Source organism: Humulus lupulus, chromosome 6 (assembly GCF_963169125.1).
Source record: "Humulus lupulus chromosome 6, drHumLupu1.1, whole genome shotgun sequence".
NCBI classification, from domain to species: Eukaryota; Viridiplantae; Streptophyta; class Magnoliopsida; order Rosales; family Cannabaceae; genus Humulus; species Humulus lupulus.
The window spans coordinates 192,533,121-192,541,918 of NC_084798.1; the positions used below are offsets into that span (position 1 = coordinate 192,533,121).

The 8,798-nt window shown below is 33.5% G+C and overlaps 1 pseudogene; it reads left to right on the forward strand.

Moving 5' to 3' along the window:
- LOC133785793 (DNA replication licensing factor MCM5-like) lies at positions 1-2,955 on the forward strand (annotated as a pseudogene).
- The last annotated feature ends 5,843 nt before the right edge of the window (positions 2,956-8,798 follow it).

Below are 8,798 nucleotides of genomic sequence, written 5' to 3' on the forward strand. Positions count from 1 at the left end.
ATGGGCTCTACATGTAAGTGGGAATCAAGAAACTCTTCTTCAAATGTCTCTGCATCATAATCATCTCAAGCATTGGACGAACTTCTGCCTAAGGCATATGCCATTATCCAGATTTAAAGAAGCGGAGTTTCGCTGGAGCTCGGGCTGGTCTGAGGGCAATGCCACCACTCACTCCCCATGCTTTGGGTTTACATCATCAGAAGAGGTAATAGTTGGAATCATTATTCTGTGAAACTATTTGCAAAATACTTCTACCCCCTGATTCACATTAGCTAGATGAGTGCATTTTGGTTACATATTCGTCTTCGAACATTGTTACAAATAGATTATAACTTTTGCTACTTGACTCTTTTCAGCTTTTAATTTTTTTAGCCAAGTTACTTTTAAAGATAGAAGAATTCAAGAAGTTTGCAGCAGAACCTGATCCATATGAAAGCATGTGCTCTAAAATTGCACCTTGTAACCTCTATATTTGGTCATGTGGACGTGAAGAAGGTTGTGGCTTGCCTTCTGTTTCGAGGATCAGTGAAGCTAAAATTGTTTGCTTTTGGGGGATCCATCTACTTCTAAATCACTGGTATTAGGAAAATATTTATTTGCAGACGACAATTCTTTGTAGATTTGATTTGATCTTCATTGTCAAAGATAACAGGATGTACAGTCAAGATAAGGTAATTCATCAACCAAAAACCAGTCCTTTTATTAAATTTCATATTCATTTCATTACAGATTATTTTACATTTGAGAATAAATATGGCAATAGCAGCTTGATTTAGTTTTAATTTATATCAAATTATTGCAAGCCACATCATAAAAATCCATGCATCTGCTGGTGCTAACCTCGGTGACAATAGTTATTGGAAATTATCCACTGATTTACTAGTTCAAGATCTCAGAATAAAGTAATTATTCAAGAACACAATCACATAGAACTTTAAGTCAATTAGTGCGCACCAAAAACAGAGAATTAAAACAAAAGCATATTAGATTTAATCCAAACCGAAAACTGAATAGTTAAGAAGAAGAGCACAAAGAATATCAAAAGAAAAACACAGAACACCAAGAAGTATACTGGTTCAGTACAAGATCAATATGATCTTGAACCTACTCTAGTTGAAAGCACTATCACCAATCTTTATTAAGATAAGAGTTGAATACATCAATACAGTCAAGCTTTGTGGAACTCTTCTCTCATCTCATGAGTGTTTCGCTCTCTCAAACCCAGAGCAAGCACGTTCGAACAGTAGTGCATCTCTATACAAGTTCCCAAACTCAGCTCTTTCCCAACTCTCTTCTCTCTGAAATTCTCACAATCTTTTGGTCTGAAATTTCCATGTAGTTAAATGAAAGAGGAAAGACACTATACATATAGAGAGGCAACACCAAACTAAGTCAGTAACTTAAGTTTGTTGTGTGCCTTGCTGTCAAAGCTAAACGTGGTTGGGATTTAAAGGACCAAATCCAACAATAGAGTTGTTAGAAAAGAAGAAAATTGGCTAAAGAGGTTAGCAATAGATCTAATGAGCAATGGATTGTGAAAATATTTTCTTCCTAATACTGATAAGCTCCTTTTTTAACTCGTTTTATTACCATCTTATAGGTACATACAATATTTTCGAACTGGATGTCACCCCCGGTTTATCAGATTCTGCATCCTCCTTGCTACAAAATAATTATGTTAACATCATACAGGTATTCTTGCTGCTATCTCATATGATATTCCACTAGTACATTGTTCAAGAAGATTGCTTTAAAATTACTAACCTATTGTTCTACCAGCGTAACCATTCCCAAAATTACTGTATACTGTAAGCATGCCTCCTAATCAGTCCACTTTTAGTGGGTTTTCTTACAGGACATGAGACGACAGGCAAATGAAACTGGCGAGGGTTCAGCAATACCTATAACAGTGAGGCAGCTTGAAGCTATTGTAAGATTGAGTGAGTCACTTGCAAAAATGAAACTGTAAGTGCTGTTCATAACTTGATATTATGGGCTTGTTATTTAGATGATTAGAACTCCAGGTTATAATAATTCAATGTAGTTAATTTTCTAATATTTCCAAGGGTTCAAATGAACATTTAGACTAAAGAAATTATTTGGATTCCTTTTGTAATTTGTGTTACATGATAATTTGTGTTACATGACAATGCCATTGAAGAAAATGTAAAATGATAATGCCATTAACGTTGATTTCAGGTCCCATGTGGCTGCTGAAGAAAATGTACAAGAAGCTTTAAGACTTTTCACTGTTTCAACAATGGATGCAGCAAAGTCTGAAATAAATCAACAAATTAATCTCACTGCTAAGATGGCAATGAAATAAAGGTCTATAGATATTTTGTGCACTTAGTATTATATTTCTCTTAATTCTTTTCCAATCATGACTAAAAACAATAAAAATAATTTATTTCCCATCAAAACAGCATGCTGAAGCTCAGATGAAGAGAAAGAATAGCTAGGCATTGGGAACCACATATCAGAAAGAAAGCTGATTGATGAGCTTGCTAGAATGGTAATGAATGAATATACTGTAAGTGGCATCTTTGAAAATCCTAATTTGATTTTGGGATCTTTTTGGTACTTTTTTGTTGTTGTTGTTGTGTTAATTGATTCTTTTTCTCAGATGAGAAGAGCTCTTATAATCATGCACTAGAGAGATGAAGTTGAGTACAAGAGAGAGAGAGGGGACCGATTCTTACCAACTATCTGTTTATTATTACAGTAATTTATGTATGATTCAGTATGTTAATTAAATGAGACCAAGTTTCACTGATCTCGTTGGTATTACATCTTAGTTATTGGAGTTGGTACACTAGGACAATTTGACTAGGAAGATTGTCTCGAGAGTATTTGTATATAAAATAGAGTATTGCTTTTACTTGCTTTGATCTACATTTCAAAATGAGATGTGTGGGAAGTGTTGTTGAGTAATGTTTAGCGGAGAAAATTTTACCACTAAATTATTGATGGTTAAAGAAAGTGCAACCTAGCTAAGTTCAAATAATTGGTATATACAATACATATTTAAGTAAACAAATTATAACTTCTCCAAGTTTCAATGATAATGTTTTTGAAAGAAAAAAATCATTTCATTATTTAGATCTTAATTAGTATATCATTAATAATTGAATAAGATTCTCTTCTGTCCAAGTTCACCCTGTACCCAAAATGCGTATTATGCCTTTTTTTTTTATTTTTTTGTTAATGAGGTGAGTATAGTTTGCCAAATTATGACAAGTAACACTAAAAAAATAATATGGGAAAGTATCCCTTCGGCTTATTTGCAGCAAGAAACCCCAACCTACTTTGTCTTTGGCACTTGACTCCTCAACCTCCATATATTGGCAATTAAATCCCTAACCCCCCACTAACTATTTGCACCTGCCTAGAGCTGTAAATACGGGTCGGACTTTCTAGCACGGCACGAGCACGACACGCCACAAAAAAATATGGGCTTGGGCCAGGGACGACACGAATTAAAAATTGGCATGACACGACACGACACGGCATGGGCCTGAGCACGGTACGACACGACAAGCCCGAAGGCATGACATGAAAGCACGAACAAACTAGCTCGAAAACACGACACGATAAAAAACCTGATATTTTGACATTAATAATGATAATAAATTTTTATTTGTCAATTATCTATAAATTAAAATTATAGTAAAAATCTATTATTTTTCTCAATATTTATATTTTTATAATTATATTAATTTATTTTAAGAATTGCGAGTTAATTTTTTTAGCATTTATTAGTAGGTATTCAAATTCTAATAATTATCTTTGATATAATTTTGTGTAAAGTATTGTTAAAAAGTATATAAAAATATCTAAAACTATAATTTAAACAAAGAAATGTATTTGGATTGGTGGTGAGTCCATTGATTGTTAAAGAGGAGGTGGAGGGTTTAATTCCCCATCCTCACATTTTTTGGCAATAAAGAAAGTGGGCCGGCTCGACTTGGGCTCGGCACGACACGAGCACGACACGACATGGGCGTGGCCCATGGGCCGTGCTAGGCTTACTCTTTCAAATATGGGCCGGCCCGGCCCGACATGAATTGAATATGGGCCCGGCCCGTATTATTCGGAGGCACGAAAATGTGGGCCAGGCCGATCGGCCCGTCCCACATTTACAGCTCTATATCTGCCTTGTTCTGTTTACTCTACTCTTAAAAAAATACACGTCCAAACATGTAAGTTTTAAGAGGGGCATTAGAAGGAAAAAATAAAAATAAAAAGTTGACTCACTACAACAATTTAAGGGTTTTATTACTTCATTTGGTAGATATTAAAAGTATACAATGTCTCCCGCTATGGGAGAAGTTAGAAGTAGAGTCATCGTAGGTGGACTTTCAATATCTCTCATTGGGAGATGTGAGAGACATTTCATGTCTCAGTGGGAGACGCTGAAAGGTGTCCAAGAGTGGGGACTTTCAACATCTCCCATGTCTCTCACGTCTCCCAATGGGAGAGGTTGAATGTATTTCTATTTTTTTTAAATCGAAAATTAATTATTTAATTTTTTTAATATATTATTTAAATTACTATCCAGCAAATTGAAATTGAATTTATTAATAAAATAAATTTATATAGAAAACAGATACAACAAGAACTCATTAACACCAAGATTTAAATTTAAATAAAAAATAAAAAAAATACACACAAACAAGCACTAATTGTCCAAAATAAACAAAACACACACATTATAAATTTTTAATATACAAAACTGAAAAAAAAAATAGAGAATAAGACCCAAATAGAAAACGAGAAGAGTTAGTGGCTTCAATGGGGTGGCTCACTGTTGGAAAAAACTTATACAGGATCTTTATTTATTTTCATGTATATCTGATATTAAACAAATTAATACGAGATAGCCTAAAACATGTTTCTAAATTGAATTCAAAGAGAAACAAACAATATAATACTTACAGTATACGCAGCGGAATTAAGAGTCCTTCCTTCAGTTTCTCTAACTCTTGTATCCTCTCTGTCGCAGAGTATTATCAAGAAACTGAACCGATCTTCTATTTTCTTCACGATCTTCCAATGTATCCTTAGAGCCACCTAGACTAGTGTGGGCAATTCTCAACACATGAGATAGATATAGAGAGAAGAAGAGAAAATACAAAGAGGCTTAGAAAAAGACTTGTGTTTAGAGAGAATATAAAACTATCAGAAAATCTGACTTATCAAAAACCCCTGTTTTGACTTCTCTATAAGCACTCCTTTTATAGACTCAATTAGGCCATTTAATTTAATTAAAAAATCAATAAAATAACAGCCATTTTGAAGCCTTAGGTCGAAATTATCATGGGCTATAGGCCCGTGAAATTTCCCATTTGATTATAAGCCCATTGAACTTAAAATCAAGGCCTGTATTATTTTCTATTGATTTAATTAATTAAATAATTATTTAAATCCTTTATCAAATTAATTATTTATAATTTGAACCTTGATTTAAATTTATTTATTAATTTAGATACCAATTTATCTTAATTAATAAATCTGCCATAATTTCTCTTTTCTTCTCAAAATTACACAACTCTGTGAAACTATCCAAAATTGACCTGGTCAACTTTGATAATTCTAATTGATGATTAAATCAATTAATTGAGACTATCTAGATGATTTTATCCAAGGTACAATGGGGACCATGGGCCTATGAAATCAAGCTCCAATAAGTTATCATAAATCTAACAAATAAATTTACTAACTTATTAATTCCTCGTGACTCCACTATAGACTTGGAATTGCACTCTTGAATTCATAGAACGCTCTATAACAAATATAGATACGCTATTAATTATCCATTGTTACAACCATAATTGTCACTCAATCCTCTATAGACGGTCTACAATGAGATAGGACTAAAATACCGTTTTACCCCTCATTGTATTTTATCCTTAAAACACTTAGTTCCTTGTAAATGATATTTCAGTAAACTAATTTAATTACTGAAATGAGATCTCTATCATTTAACACCTCGAACCAAACTAAAAGGAAACCATCGTTTCACTTCTTCATCAGAAGCTATAGATGTTCATATCTATGATTAACACTCCCACTCAATTATACTACCGAGTTCCCAAGATGTAAGTATGGGCTAGTCCGTAGGGTAAGCTGGTAACGAACAAGTCAAAGAACTCAAATAATACAATCAGTTTGAATACTAACCACTCAGAATTGAGATTGAATTGACCTATGGTCAACTATATGATATGACTAGAATAGATAATAACGGTATGTTTACTTATCTTATCAACTGTCAATATCGGTCCTGTCCGATGTAACAAATACATCCGATCTTATCTACTTTGCTAATGTTCTGGAAAGAACATAACACTGTAATGTGTAAGTAGATCATATCGTAGATTGGCAAGTCAGTGTAAATCCGGTGCACTGACTAATCTTAGGACTAACTTATTTTTGAATATATAATCATATTTATATTCCACTGTGATTACGTCACTATAAATAAGATTAGCTATATGCTCGGGATTTAATAGAAGTTTATATTAAATAAATAATCATGAAAATAAAACATGTGAACAAAGTGATTGACCAAGTCAAAAAAATGATTTCTATTCTTTTATTGATAATAAAATGAGATTACAAAGAATTTGGGTTTTAATTAGGGCATAAAACCCCAACACTCACGACTTCGACGGCTCATGGCTTCAGTGGGGAAGAGCGGAGGCAGCGAAGAATCACAACTTCAATGGCGCTGAAGGCTAGCGGCTTCGACAAGGATGGGAGGAGGCGGCGTCGTAGGTTCATGGCTTCAACGAGAACGAAAAGAGGCGTGGGTGGTGGTCATGGTGGTAGTTGCGGTGGTGGTCGTGGTGGTGATTTGAAAGAGAAAGAGCTAGAAGGAGAGATGAATGGAGTTTGAGAGAGATATTGAGAAAGAGAAAAGAAGAGGAGGCGGCTAGGGTATTAGGGAAAAAGAGAGAGAATGAAAGTTATGAGAGGGATTTAATAATAATAATAATAATAATAATAATGATAATAATAATAATAATATAGGGAATAGGAAACGTGTGGGAGAGAAGATGTGTGCTGTTAGTGTCTTTTTTTTTAATTGACTTTTTTCTTTTCATGTACTTCCAACGTCTCCCACTGGGAGACTTGGGACACGTGGCACATCTCTGAGTGGGAGATGTTGGAAGTCCTCCCTGGACTCATGTTAAACAACCATTTTTCAACTTATTCCCATTGTTTTAATGTCTTCCAATTTTAGTCATTATTAAAAAAAATTCAATGTCTCCCAATATAAGACATTAAAACTCCTCCTAATTTTTAATGTCTTACACCAATAATGAGACATTGTAGGAAGTCATTAAAAGTAGAATTTATTGTAGTGACCTTTAATTTTATCAAACGCATAGGCTTTATCACAATATTAAAAGCTCATGGTCACTGGCCACTACTTCTCTTCTCTACGCTCTTCTTTTACACACTACCATTCAATCCCAGAATCTCTTCAACCTGAACCTATTCTGTAAAACTTGTGAGGAAGAAGGTGATGACGAACTCGACGACAAAAGCTTCGTGAAGGGTTACTGCAGGAACGAGAATTCCAGCATGAAGGGGTGAAAGGCCGCCTAGAGAGCCAAAAAAACTGATATAGATAAGCCACAACCTGGATTGCTATGCAAGGGAGAACTTGGGCTATTAAAGGATAACAATATCAGTATAAAGGAAATGGTTACTCCTTTTAACACTAATTAGTTTTAAGACGGAAACCCAATTCTAGTCCTAGTGACCTTTCCCCTCTCAAATTATAATATCGTATCAAGAGCAGGTTCGACTTCTGCTGCACTCCACTCTTAACCTCGGTTTGAGACATTTCAAATGTATGTCGATTCGTGTTGGATTCTATGACTTGTTTCATACGGCGTGCATATACCCACAAATTTCCCGATTAGCCTTGTGATGTCCTATATTCCCATAAATTTCTTGAGTCGGCCTTGTGACATTCTATCAAATATTCATGTTGGTCCTGTTGTTTCTAAGGTCGTTCATAATGTCCACACTTTCAGGCCCAAATGTGAGGAGCATATTAAATGTGAAAAAGTTCCACATGAAAAATATATAGGAACAACAATATCATTATAAAGGAAATAGTTACTCCACTTAATGCTAATGTTTTAAGATGGAACCTCAGTCCTAGTTCTAGTGACATTCCCCCCCCCCCCCCCCACAAATTGTAATATGGGCTCAAGGGAAGTGCTTTAGTGTTGCGAAGGTGATGGTCACCGCGAGGTTTAGATGGGCGCCCAAGATGTGGCCAGCGAAAATATATATGTAATCCTATGCCTTGTATAAATATACTTATATAATATATATCTCTTCTATATAAAAAGTGTAAATGACGAATTTTTTTGGTTTTAAAGGTTTTTTATTTTTTTATTTTCCGTTAACTTTAACAAAATATTCTTATATTTAACAAAATATTATTATATTTAACGGTGTATTGTGAATATGATTTAAACTTAAATAAATAAATAAACATATTAAAATAAGATATTTTTGAGATATTTTACAATGATAATTATTTAAAAATAATAAAACTATATATTTGATAACTTAAATAAAATTTAATTAAACTTGAACTTAATATTATATTAAACATATAATATATAACATTTTGTTGTCACTGTCAAATTCAAAAACTACAACAAACATAAACTTAAACAAAAATAAATAAACAAATAAATTAATTAAAATAAGATATTTTATGAAAATTTAAATAATTAAATTATATTTATTTAAAAATAATAAAGACA